The sequence below is a fragment of the Sminthopsis crassicaudata genome, chromosome 1, assembly GCF_048593235.1.
Source record: "Sminthopsis crassicaudata isolate SCR6 chromosome 1, ASM4859323v1, whole genome shotgun sequence".
Taxonomy (NCBI): domain Eukaryota; kingdom Metazoa; phylum Chordata; class Mammalia; order Dasyuromorphia; family Dasyuridae; genus Sminthopsis; species Sminthopsis crassicaudata.
Window position 1 is genome coordinate 628,363,053 of NC_133617.1, and position 13,797 is coordinate 628,376,849.

General features: G+C 35.8%; 1 protein-coding gene across 1 annotated transcript in view; it reads left to right on the plus strand.

Moving 5' to 3' along the window:
* Window positions 1–13,797, plus strand: part of GSG1L (GSG1 like) — a 370,570-nt gene that overhangs the window by 1,438 nt on the left and 355,335 nt on the right. The window lies entirely within an intron of this gene.

The following is a 13,797-nucleotide window of genomic DNA, read 5'->3' on the forward strand; positions in this document are numbered from 1 at the left end:
TAGTTGCAATAGAAACAGATAAAAACAACTCAAAATTCTTATTGTTAAAAAGTACTTTTCAGGGGTAAAAATTTGGGCACAGACTCAGTAAGCTTATTGTGGTTGGCTCCTCTTCTACATCGTTGAGTGCTCTTCTCCTGGCCACAAGGCAAAGTAAGAGTGCTACAAAGCTTAAGAACAAGGCTCTAGCAAAAGCTAGAAGTGTCTGGGTGAGAGATGGCCTCTGGCAAAGGCCCTTGGGAAGGCAGCAGGCATCTATAAATCGAGGCCTGTGTACCTTGAGAGCTTTTTCCTAGTTAATGCTGGGTTGTAAGGCCAGCCCCTGATTGATATGTTCACAGGGGGTGAATGAATTGACACCCTACCCCCTTTTCAGAAGGTTAAAATTCATTGAATAGGAGATTGCTTCTGCAAGGCAATAGGAATATGCCTGTGGATGTTCAAGAGGTGGTGGAAGGGAACATCCATCCTCCGAGTCTTTGGTAAGCTGACCAATCTGGTTACATTGATCTGAGTCTTCTTTTGGGGAAGAGAAAAATGCTGCTGCTTCTGAAGCTTGTTTAAAAGGTAGGGTGAATTCCAGCACTTCAGCTGCCTGATAGCTTGTACTTAGGAGAGGATCAGACTTTTTTTTTCCTCCTTGAAGGCTATATAGTCTAGCTTGTTATTTTTTCATACTAAATATAACTTTTCTGAATTGTACTTTCTGTTGCTTATATACATACTGATTCTTTCTACACTGTATTTTTGCCAGAGGTAAGATTTTTAGTTATGGATCAGGACTGATTTGATCTCCAACTTCTAATAGTACTCATAGGACTTTTATGTATTTTGATTCTATTCTAGACTTAAAATTCCAGAAGCATGCTGCAATCATGAAAGCTAGGGAGAGGAAACCACTTTGCTCAAAGTCATGCAAATAAAATATAGAGTTGGTGTTTAGAACTCATGTTTCCTGAGACATTATGAAGCATTAAAAAGAGCATTAGATTTAGATTCAGATGACCTGGATTTGGACTCTGATCTCTAAGACTCCTTTCAGACTAAATCCCATAATGCTATGATTTCCAGTCCACTACTCATTCCACTATACCACAACAAAACTAATTAATTGCTTTTTATAAGTTCACAAGCCACAGCCCCAGTTATCCACACAGAAAATTTCATAATGCTTTAACACTTGAAAAATCATAACCCTTCTAGCCCATTAGTCATTCTTCTCCTTAAAGAAAACATTTCTGAGTTTTTGAATAAAACACATAAATTGACATCAGTTCCTCCTATACAAGAAATTACCACATTCTTCCTAAAATATACACATGAATTCCCCTCTGCCTCTTCAAGAGCCGTTCAGACCGATGAAGTTAGGTTACCGCTACTACTCTTTTTGTAGTTTTCTTGAGACTTTTCAGCTGTTGCTTCAGAAGGAAAGGGATATTTTTATTAGTTTGGGGCCTCAAGTTCAGTTCTTGGGAATTCTTTTCTTCTAACGGTTCTTCCACTTCCACGGTTTCTTCTAAACCAGTCCTGGTTGTATTAGTTGGGGGACAGGATGATGACATATGAGAAGAGGGCTATTTGAAGGAATTAAAGCAGAGATGACTTTAAATATAGTGGAGTATAATAAAGAAAGTCCTAGATTTGAAGTCAGAAAACCTGCATTAGAATCACAGATATGGCCTCTTCCTACATGTGTAATCTTGGACAAATTATTGAATAACTGTATATAATGAGAGGCTTAGACTAGATATCAGTAAAGGCCCTTTTAGCCCTAATGTTTTAGCTAATGGTTTATATTTGGGACCAAAATAAAAGATAAATAAATCAAAGACTCTTTAAGGCCTAGATTTTATGAGGTCTGTGAACTGGTTTTTTAAAAGGTACTTTGATAATTATATTTTAGTATAATTCATTTCCTTTGTAATCCTAAAAACATAAGCCAGGTCCAGGAAACAAAAAAAATTATTAAGCATACCTGATTTAGGGTAATCCCTATTGTGCACAAATACCTTTTCTTTTCTTTCTTTTTAAAATTTAGTTCTATAGCAATCTCTGTGTTGTGATGAGCACTTATAATCTTGATTTTAGGATTTTAGGATTATTTCAATATACATTATTTCAATATACTCATGCTAATTTACTACTATGATGCTAAGCTATTGATTCATATCTGGATGAATGACTATTTGTATAAATCAGATAAACCCCAAATCCTTTCTATTTTCTCTTAGTCATCAATACATGAAAAACTTGCCTCACAGAAAAATTGTAATTTTCCTTATGGGGTTTGGAAGGTAGTGATCAGCCTGTCACTGATGAAGCCTTTTAAATGTTGCTGCTGAGTGAGTCAAATCTTGTCAGTCTCACAGCACCTCAAAAGAAAAGTTTTTTGGTCCATATTTACTTTTCTTCTGTGTTTTGTGACCCAAAAGAAAAACATCCTCCTCTTAAATCGATATTTGACCCTCAGAGGAAGCGAATTAACGATAAACCTCCCTATCTACTTTGAAAGGGTAGGAAACATTTCTTTTTCATTTATTTTTTTCCTCACAGTTTCTGTGAACCACTATAACACAGACCCTTACCTTTCTCATTCAGGGCAGAGCATACTGCAAACATTCCTCCTTCAAATCCCCAACCAGAAACTTTGGGCCTGTAAAAATCTATCTCCATCATGGTCGGTCACAGTGAAGTCTAACAAGCCTCCTTTTCCCACACTAATAGCCCACAGTGCTTACAAAGAAAACTATAGTCCTTCCCCAAAACAGATACACTTTCACCAACCCTAGCACAAAGGAATCTTTTCTCTCTCCTCTGAGAAGGAACATCATCCTCCTTTAATATACAGAAGAAGAATCATGTCCTCCGCACACACAGACACACAAAACAACCCCAAAATCAAAAAACCAGCTCACTGTTCAGTCCAGATTCTGCCCGCTGAGAATTAGCACATTGCATTTAGGAAATGGAAAGCCTAGTTTCTACTTTTGATTTCCCCTGGTGGTTTGCTTGGTGAACATTCCTCCCTCCCCAATCGCACCTCCTAGTAAGTTTATGTTTATTCATTACTCAAGAAAGCAACCTTGGTTAGTGGAAAAATGCCCTGGACTGGAGACCAAGAACATGGATTTGAATCTTGTTTACAACCTGTGTGACCTTGGCCAAGTCACCTTTCTGCAGTTTTCCTGCTTGTAAAATGATTAAGTTAGCTATGATGATCTTTATAGTCTTTTCTAATTCTAAATCTGCTTTTAGGAAAAAATAAGACTTAACTATATATGTAAATGGCACTCACTCTTAAGTGATACAAAGAAAATCTAAGATCTGGCCTTTTTCCTTGAATCTAGTTGAGGAGGTGTGATTGTGTGTATATAAATATTATAATATGTGCTCACACACACAAACACAAACACTCACACAGACAGAGCCTTAGATCTATAAGGTATCTCAGAGGTCAGAAAATTCTTCTGTAACATATCTGAAAAGTCATCATTCAGTCTCCATTTTGAAGACCTCCAATGATAGGCAATTCCCTGTATTCCAGGTCAGCCTGTTATACTTTGGGGTAACTTTAATTCTTAGGAAGATCTTTTTCCTTAAATTAATCTTAAATCTGTCTTCTTGGATTCATTGCTCTTAATATTGCTTTTTGGGGGCCAACTTTCACATGATAATCCTTCAGATACTTGAAGAGAGTGATCACACTTTTTCAAGCTTTCCCCTTTCCAAGTTAAACATTCAACTAATTCTCCTATAGCATATTCTCCAGTAACTCTGCTATCTTGGTAGCTTTTCTTTTAGTTGCATTCTAGTTGCAATTATCTTTTTTTTTTTTAAATGTCATGGCTAGAAATAAATATTTGGCCTGACCAGATCTGAGTACAGAAGGTCTATCTCTTCCCTAGGTCTGGATACTCTGTCCGCATGAAGCAATGTGCATTAGAGAGATTCAGGAAGAATTATTCTTTTCTGGTTCTGTCTGACCTCTTCTTGTTCACTTATCAACTGGGGATACACTTCAAGTGTCTCTGCTTTTTTGCGTATCCTCTTGGTGACCCCAGCAGCTCTTACAGCTCATAGATTCATATACTCCAGTTCCACATTACCAGCTGCTGGACATTTCAAATGGCACTTCCAATAGGAATCACAAACTCAGTATTGTCCAAAACAACTCATCCCTCTACCAAACTTTCCTATTTCTGTCCAGGGAACATTTCTTCCAGTCCTCTGGATCTTCAGTCCTAGTGTTACATTTAATCTGTCATCAAATCTTGCTGTTTCTGCCTTTACAACTCCCTCTCACATTTCACCACTTCTGTCTACTCATATAGTCACCATCTTAGTTCAGCCCCACATCATTTTTTTCCTGGACTACTGGATTCCCAGCCCCAAATCTCCCTCTACTCCAGTCTATCCTCAACACAAATGACAAAGAGAATACCTAAATTCATACTGACCATGTCAGTCTCCCACTCAATAAAATCAAGTGGACTTCTATTACCCTTAAGATAATATCTAAACTCCTATATCTGTCTTTCAAAGTCCTTCATAACTTTATCCCAATATAACTAAATTGTTCTCTTCACACATTTTGCTATCCAGCCAAACTGTCCCCTCTTATTTCTTACACATAGCATTCCATTTCCCCTTCCTATGCCTTTGTATTGGCCATTTCTGATTCTTAAAATGTGATCTTCTCATCTCTGCCTTATAAATCCTCTCTTCCTTCATGACTCAGCTTATGTCCTGCCTATGTGACACTCTTTTCTGTTCCTCTAGCTGCTTATGTGCCTTCCCTTCTTAACTTCCTTGGATTTATTTATTATTTACATCCACATATTCTATATGTATATATGTACATATATATACTCAGTGAGTGTGTGTCTGTATAAAATGAATTGTATGCTATTTTCCCAATGATAGCCAAACTTTGAGATTTTTGTCTAATATAGACAACATGCATATATATATCTCCCAAAATTCTTCTACCTTTCTTCCTCCCTCCACTAAGCTTCCAACTTTTTTCTTAGTTGAGCATAGGTACTTAAGAGCAAATATAACTCAACTACTACTGAGGTATATCCATAGCAGCAGCTGTGTAGGTACCATTGGGAAAATCCTCAATTACATCCCTCCCTGTTCCCCAGGTCATTTACTGGTTATGATGAAGCCCTCTAAAGATCCAGCTTTTCTCCAGAGGGAAGTTCTGCCCTCTCTCCCATGCCCTATCACTCCAAGTTTTTTCATTTTGTGTTGAAGCCAGTGAATCTCAAAATGAGTGCTCACAAGGTGGGTTGTGACTGCATCTGAGATCTTATTACATCATCTTTCTCCTCACAACCGAGTCTCTCATTCCAAATGTATATGTAGCATACTGTAATCCTTCCAGTAACCCAACTTCACAGATTTATTATCATCCTTGACTCCTCATGGTCTCTCAATTAGCTGTCAAATCTTTTGCTTATATCTGACCCCTTTTTTCTAGTTATACCAGCCACAAGACTAGTTCAAGTCCATATCCCTGGTAGCCTTCTCAATAGACATCTTATCAAAAATCTTTTCTTTCTCCAAAGCATCTTCTATAGAGCTGCCAAACTGATTTTTTTAATGGTCTGGCCATGTCACTCACTAAATTCCAGTGATTCTGTTGACTCTATGACTCATATAAATACTGTTTTTAAAATTGTCTAATTTTTGTGTACATTTATAATTTACATGATTGTTAGTATAGTAGTGCTAATTTAATTTAGACATTATTTATAAATAAATATACATACACATATTGGGGGTGTATGCTCAAAATATATTTTACTGATGGGGTGTGATCAAATATTCTTGGGGACTACTATTCTAGATAATGTGAAGTGATTATAGATTTTTTTTAACACAATGAAATGTATGTTTGGGAATGTGAATTTGGCTGTAGTTACTTAGATTCTCAATGTCATTGGAGAAATAAAACAATATGATTGCCAAATTTGTCTATCACTGGCATAGAGTGTCCCTCACAGAGTCCAAATAGACGAGAGATTCATTATAGATGGTTAGGTTCTCCAGATGATCTTGATTGTATATAACATTATATTAATTTTGTTAAATCCTGGAATACTCCATACATAGTCAGTGAGTTCCACTAATATTTAAAAGCAAAAAGCCTAATAATTGATGCTGGAAAAGTCAGGGGATTGGAAAAAATGCCTGTTTCCTAGATTATGACAAATACTTGGATGGGCAGCCCATTGATTTAGCCTATGAGTATATATATCTTGGTTAGATATTGAAGATGGCCTCCAAATGAAGATAAGAGTACACTGAATTACATTTGGGAAATTGTGTAATACTTTTAGGAATCTCAAGCTGCTTCTCAACATTAAAGTCCATCTTTTTAACACTAGTATTCTTTTGGTGATGCTTTATGGCTACAAATAATAGAGCACCATTATCTCTGAAGAATCAAAATTTCCATGACCTGAAAGACAGTGGGGAGAAGCTTGGCAGGTATAAATGGACTCCTACAGATTACTAATAATGCCTTGTTTTCAAAAATGGCATTAAAGGAAGCATTAAGAAAATATATGATTGGAAAAGGAGATTGTTCAGGCATATAGTAGGAATGAGTACCCAGAAAATGTTAAAAGATGAAGAGAAAGGCCTGTCACAAGTATTTTGGGGAGGATATAAGTTCTGTAAGGACAAGGATTATTTCCTTGTTGTCTTTGTCTCCCCAGCCCTTGCTAGAGCCTGGAACATAGTAGATTCTGAATAAATGTTTGTTGAATTGAATTATGATATGAATAAGAAATGCATAGGAAGGTGACTAGTCTTATTTGCATCAATGAAGGGAGTAACCGCCATAATGAGATCATTGATTCACAGAAATATTGCAGTATTCTCATTGCAGGTTGTAGGATGAATTTAAGTTGTCAGAGATCTAAATTAGTAGGCATCAAGGTATAAGGTGATAAAAGTCTAGATTAGAGGAATGAATGGGAAACATTATAAGGGAAAATTGACCAACATGTAGTGTCTGATCAAATATAGATAATGATAGAACTAGCTCAAAATGATTTGTGGCTTTGAGCTTCAGTAATTCAAATTTGTTTGGGAAAAAATGTTGCCTTTGCAAGAAGTAGGAAAATTGGGAGAGAGAGCTGGTCTGGGAGGAAGGTAATGATGAGTTCAATTTTCCTTTCTCTATGAATTAATTTTTCTATCTGTAAAGTAATATCCAATACTATATTCACTCTATTCTTGTGATGCAAATGGTTCACATACTTGTGAGCAGGTTTTCCCCCCCTAAGTTCCTATTTGTTACATAGTAAATAAAGTTTGTAAAGTGGTGCTTGATGCTCCCTCCCTTCCTTCCTCTGGTCCCCATCACCTCCCAATCTGTACTCAATACCTTATATCCTAAATACTAATGGACAGTAGCACTTAAGGGACAGTGAGCAGTAATGTTTGTTGAATTTTTTTTTTTTGCTCAAGGAAAACACACTTTTCTTGCTGCTATCACCAAAATAACAATGTAATTTTTTCTATTTATTTTCTTATAGAATTATAACTTTTTGGTTTAACATACTAAGTTAGGCTATTGCCCATTGATGTGTATAAAACATATACACATATATAATATTGTCAGTCACTGAGGTACTGGAATACAAGTGTACCCTTGTTTAAAAGAATCTTGAAATGTAGATAAAAAGGTCTATATACTCTGCAAAAGAGTTCATGGTTTTTTTTTTTTTTTTTTTTTTTTTTTTTTATTATATATATATTTTATAATATTATCCCTTGTATTCATTTTTCCAAATTGCCCCCCCTCCCTCTATTCCCTCCCCCCGACGACAGGCAATACCAAACATTTTACATGTGTTACAATATAGTCTAAGTACAATACATGTGTGTGAATATCATTTTCTTGTTGCACAATAAACATTAGATTCCGAAGGTACATGCAACCTGGGCAGACAGATATTAGTGCTAACAATTTACATTCGCTTCCCAGTGTTCCTTCTCTGGGTATAGTTATTTCTGTCCATCATTGATCAACTGGAAGTGAGTTGGATCTTCTTTATGTTGAAGATTTCCACTTCCATCAGAATACATCCTCATACAGTATTGTTGTTGGTATACAGTGATCTTCTGGTTCTGCTCATTTCACTCAGCATCAGTTGACCTAAGTCTCTCCAGGCCTCTCTGTATTCCTCCTGCTGGTCATTTCTTACAGAGCAATAATATTCCATAATCTTCATATACCACAATTTACCCAACCATTCTCCAACTGATGGACATCCATTCATCTTCCAGTTTCTAGCTACAACAAAAAGAGCTGCCACAAACATTTTGGCACATATATGTCTCTTTCCACTCTTTAGTATTTCTTTGGGATATAATCCCAGTAGTAGCGCTGCTGGGTCAAAGGGTATGCACAGTTTGATAACTTTTTGGGCATAATTCCAGATTGCTCTCCAGAATGGCTGGATTCTTTCACAACTCCACCAGCAATGTATCAGTGTCCCAATTTCCCCACATCCCCTCCAACATTTGTCATTATTTGTTCCTGTCATCTTAGCCAATCTGACAGGTGTGTAGTGGTATCTCAGAGTGGTCTTAATTTGCATTTCTCTGATCAGTAGTGATTTGGAACACTCTTTCATGTGAGTGGATATAGTTTCAATTTCTTCCTCTGAGAATTGTCTGTTCATATCCTTTGACCATTTATCAATTGGAGAATGGTTCGGTTTCTTATAAATTATGGTCAGTTCTCTATATATTTTGGAAATGAGACCTTTGTCAGAACCTTTGTTTTTAAAAATATTTTCCCAATTTGTTACTTCCCTTCTAATCTTGTTTGCATTAGTATTATTTGTACAGAAACTTTTTAGTTTGATGTAATCAAAATCTTCTATTTTGTGATCAATAATGATCTCTAGTTCTCCTCTGGTCATAAATTCCTTCCTCCTCCACAAGTCTGAGAGGTAGATTATCCTCTGTTCCTCTAATCTATTTATTATCTCCCTCTTTATGCCTAAATCATGGGACCCATTTTGATCTTATCTTGGTATAGTGGTGTTAAGTGTGGATCCATATCTAATTTCTGCCATACTAATTTCCAGTTTTCCCAACAGTTTTTTCCGAATAATGAATTTTTATCCCTAATGTTGGAATCTTTGGGTTTGTCAAAGATTAGATTGCTATAGATGTACCCTTTTTTGTCCTTTGTATCTAATCTGTTCCACTGATCTACCGGTCTATTTCTTAGCCAATACCAAATGGTTTTGGTGACTGCTGCTATATAATATAGCTTTAGATCAGGTACACTTAGACCACCTTCCTCTGAGTTTTTTTTCATTAGTTCCCTTGCAATTCTTGACCTTTTATTCTTCCATATGAATTTTGTTGTTATTTTTTCTAGGTCATTAAAATAGTTTCTTGGGAGTCTGATTGGTATAGCACTAAATAAATAGATTAGTTTGGGGAGTATTGTCATCTTTATTATATTCGCTCGGCCTATCCAAGAGCACTGAATGTCTTTCCAATTATTTAAATCTGATTTTATTTTTGTGGCAAGTGTTTTGTAATTTTTCTCATATAATTCCTGACTTTTCTTTGGTAGATGGATTCCCAAATATTTTATACTCTCAACATTTGTTTGGAATGGAATTTCTCTTTGTATCTCTTGCTGTTGCATTTTGTTAGTGATATATAAAAATGCCGAGGATTTATGTGGATTTATTTTGTATCCTGCCACTTTGCTGAAATTTTGAATTATTTCTAGTAGCTTTTTAGCAGAGTCTTTGGGGTTCTCTAAGTATACCATCATGTCATCTGCAAAAAGTGATAGTTTAATTTCCTCATTTCCTACTCTAATTCCTTGAATCTCTTTCTCGGCTCTTATTGCCGAGGCTAGCGTTTCTAGTACTATATTGAATAGTAATGGTGATAGTGGGCAACCTTGTTTCACTCCTGATCTTACTGGGAAAGGTTGCAGTTTATTTCTATTGCATATTATGCTTACTGACGGTCTTAAATATATACTCCTGATTATTCTAAGGAATAATCCATTTATTCCTATACTCTCAAGAGTTTTTAGTAGGAATGGATGTTGGATTTTGTCAAATGCTTTTTCTGCATCTATTGAGATGATCATATGGTTCTTATTAATTTGATTATTAATATGGTCAATTATATTAATAGTTTTCCTAATATTAAACCAGCCCTGCATTCCTGGAATAAATCCTACTTGATCATAGTGTATTATCTTGGAGATGATTTTCTGAAGTCTTTTTGCTAATATCTTATTTAAGATTTTAGCATCAATATTCATTAAGGAGATTGGTCTATAATTTTTCTTTCTCAGTTTTCGATCTACCAGGTTTAGGTATCAGTACCATGTCTGTGTCATAAAAGGAATTTGGTAGGACTCCTTCATCCCCTATTTTTTCAAATAATTTATATAACATTGGGGCTAATTGTTCTTTAAATGTTTGGTAGAATTCACATGTGAATCCATCTGGCCCTGGGGATTTTTTCCTGGGGAGTTGATTAATAGCTTGTTCTATTTCTTTTTCTGAAATGGGACTATTTAAGCAATTTATCTCCTCCTCTGTTAATCTAGGGAGCCTATATTTTTGGAGGAAGTCATCCATTTCACTTAAGTTATCAAATTTATTGGCATAAAGTTGGGCAAAGTAACTCCTTATTATTTCTCTAATTTCCTCTTCATTGGTGGAAAGATCCCCCTTTTCATTTGTAAGACTATCAATTTGATTTTCCTCTTTCTTTTTTTTGATCAAATTTACCAGAGGTTTATCTATTTTATTGGCTTTTTCATAAAACCAACTCTTGGTTTTATTTATTAATTCAATAGTTTTTTTACTTTCAATTTTATTGATTTCTCCTTTTAATTTTTGTATTTCGAGTTTAATTTTTGGTTGGGGGTTTACAATTTGGTCTTTTTCTAGCCTTTTAAGTTGTAAGCCCAATTCGTTAATCTTCTCTTTCTCAATTTTCTTCAAATAAGCCTCTAAAGATATAAAATTTCCCCTTATTACTGCTTTAGCTGCATCCCAAAGATTTTGATATGATGTCTCATCATTATCATTATCTTGGGTGAAATTGTTAATTGTTTCTATAATTTGCTCTTTCACCCAGTCATTCTTTAAGATGAGATTATTCAGTTTCCAATTACTTTTTGGTCTATTTACCCCTAACTTTTTACTGAATGTAGCTTTTATTGCATTGTGATCTGAGAAGAAGGCATTTATTATTTCTGCCTTCCTACATTTAATTTTGAGATCTTTATGTCCTAGTATATGGTCAATTTTTGTATAGGATCCATGAACTGCTGAGAAGAAAGTATATTCCTTCCTATTGCCATTCAGTTTTCTCCAAAGGTCTATCATACCTAGTTTTTCTAATGTTCTATTTACTTTTTTAATTTCTTTCTTGTTTGTTTTGTGGTTTGATTTGTCTAAATCTGAGAGTGCAAGGTTGAGATCTCCCACTATTATAGTTTTACTGTCTATTTCTTCTTGCAGTTCTCCTAACTTTTCCTTTAGAAAGTTAGATGCTATACCACTTGGTGCATATATGTTTAGTATTGATATGGCTTCATTGTTTATGCTACCTTTCAGCAGGATATAGTTTCCTTCCTTATCTTTTTTAACAAGATCTACTTCTGCTTTTGCTTGATCTGAGATAAGGATAGCTACCCCTGCTTTTTTGGCTTTACCTGAAGCATAATAGGCTCTGTTCCAACCTTTTACCTTTACTCTGTATGTATCTCCCTGCTTTAAGTGTGTTTCCTGTAGGCAACATATTGTAGGGTTCTGCTTTTTGATCCAATCTACTATCCGTCTCCGTTTGATGGGATCGTTCATCCCATTTACATTTACAGTTAAAATTACTAATTCTGTATTTCCTGCCATCGTATTATCCCCAGCTTATGCTTTTTTCCCTTGACCCCCCTGATCCCCCTCCCCGATATTTAATTTACAGACCCCCCTTGTGACGCGCAACCCTCCCTCTTTTTTTTTTGGATCCCTCCCCCCTCCCTCCAAGTCCCTTCACTTATTCTCCTTTTCCTTTTCCCTTTTCCTCTCCCCCCTTTTAATGAGGTGAGAGAAAATTCTCTGAAAAACAAATATGTTAATTATTTACTCTTTGAGCCTCTTCTGATGAGAGTAAGATTCACACAATGATTCTCCCCCTCACTAAGTTCCCTCAGATATGGTGTATTTTCTATGTCTCTTCCTGGGATGTAGTTTCCCTCTTTTTATCACTCCTTCCCCTTTTTCTGAACCGACCTCCTTCCCTTTACCACACCCCCCTTTTTTTCTTTTATATCAGTAAAATCAAATTATCCTTGAGTATTTTTTATATACTCACAACAGAGTTACAGTTCTCAAGGGTTCTGTGTACCTTTTTCTGTTTCTCTTCAGTCTTGTGGATGTAGATCAAATTTTTTGTTTAAGTCTGGTTTTTTTCTTAGAAACATATAGAATTCCTCTGTTTCATTGAATGACCATCTTCTTCCATGGAAAAAGATGCTAAACTTAGCTGGATAGTTCATTCTTGGTTGCAGTCCTTGATCTTTTGCCTTTCGGAATATCAGGTTCCAGGCCCTTCTATCTTTTAATGTGGAGGCAGCCAGATCTTGGGTGACCCTTATTGTGGCACCTTGGTATTTAAATTGTTTTTTTCTAGCTGCTTGCAGGATTTTCTCCTTTGTGTGGTAATTCTGCAGCTTAGCCACAATATTCCGTGGTGTTCTTTTTTTAGGGTCTATTTCAGAAGGAGTTCGATGAATTCTTTCCACATCTACTTTCCCTTCTGTTTCTATTATCTCTGGACAGTTCTCTTTGATAATTTCCTGTAAAATAGAATCTAGGCTCTTTTTTTGGTCATAGTTTTCGGGAAGTCCAATAATCCGCAGATTATCTCTCCTAGATCTATTTTCCAGGTCTATAGATTTTCCCAGTAAGTATTTGACGTTGTTCTCCAGCTTCTCATTTTTTTTGTTTTGTTTGACTGATTCTTGGGTTCTCTGTGAATCATTCATTTCTATTTGTTCCATCCTGACTTTTAAGGAGTTATTTTCTTCTTTCACAGTTTTTAGTTCTTTTTGTAAATGCCCAATTTCGTTTTTAAATGAGTTATTTTGCTCTATTGAATTTTTTTCCATTTCCCTAATTTTTTTTTTTTGAGAATTATTTTCTTTTTCCAATTCAGAAATTCTATTTTCTTGAGACTTTTTTATCTTTTCCAATTCAGAAATCCTACTTTCCTGTGTTTTTTTAACCTTTTCTAATTCACTAATTTTGTTTCCCTGCATCTCCTGTGAATTCTTTATTTTTTCCAACTCCAATTTCAGGACATTGTTATTCTCTATCATAACTTCTCTTTCTTTTCCCCATTTTTCTTCGATCTCCCTCAATTTCTTAAGAGCTTCTTCTAGGAGAGAGTTATGTGATGGGGGGCAGGAATCGTTCCCCTTTAGGTTGTTATCTTCTGAATCTTTGCTGTTAACTTCCTCGGGGTTGGACACCCGCTCTTTCTCTGTATAGAAGGAATCTATAGTTTTTCTAGCTTTTTTGCTCATACTTAAAAAATTCTTTTGGGGTCTGTCCCTGGGGTAGGAAATTATTTACTTCTTTACCAGCTTCCTCCCAGACCGGATGGATGCAGCGGCCCCTGCGCCCACGCTAAGAGAGAGCTCTGGGAGAGAGTTCCCCACCCCCTCCCTGGAAGTGCCTCAGAGGTGATTAGCACTGCTGTGCTTCGAGGGCGTAGAAT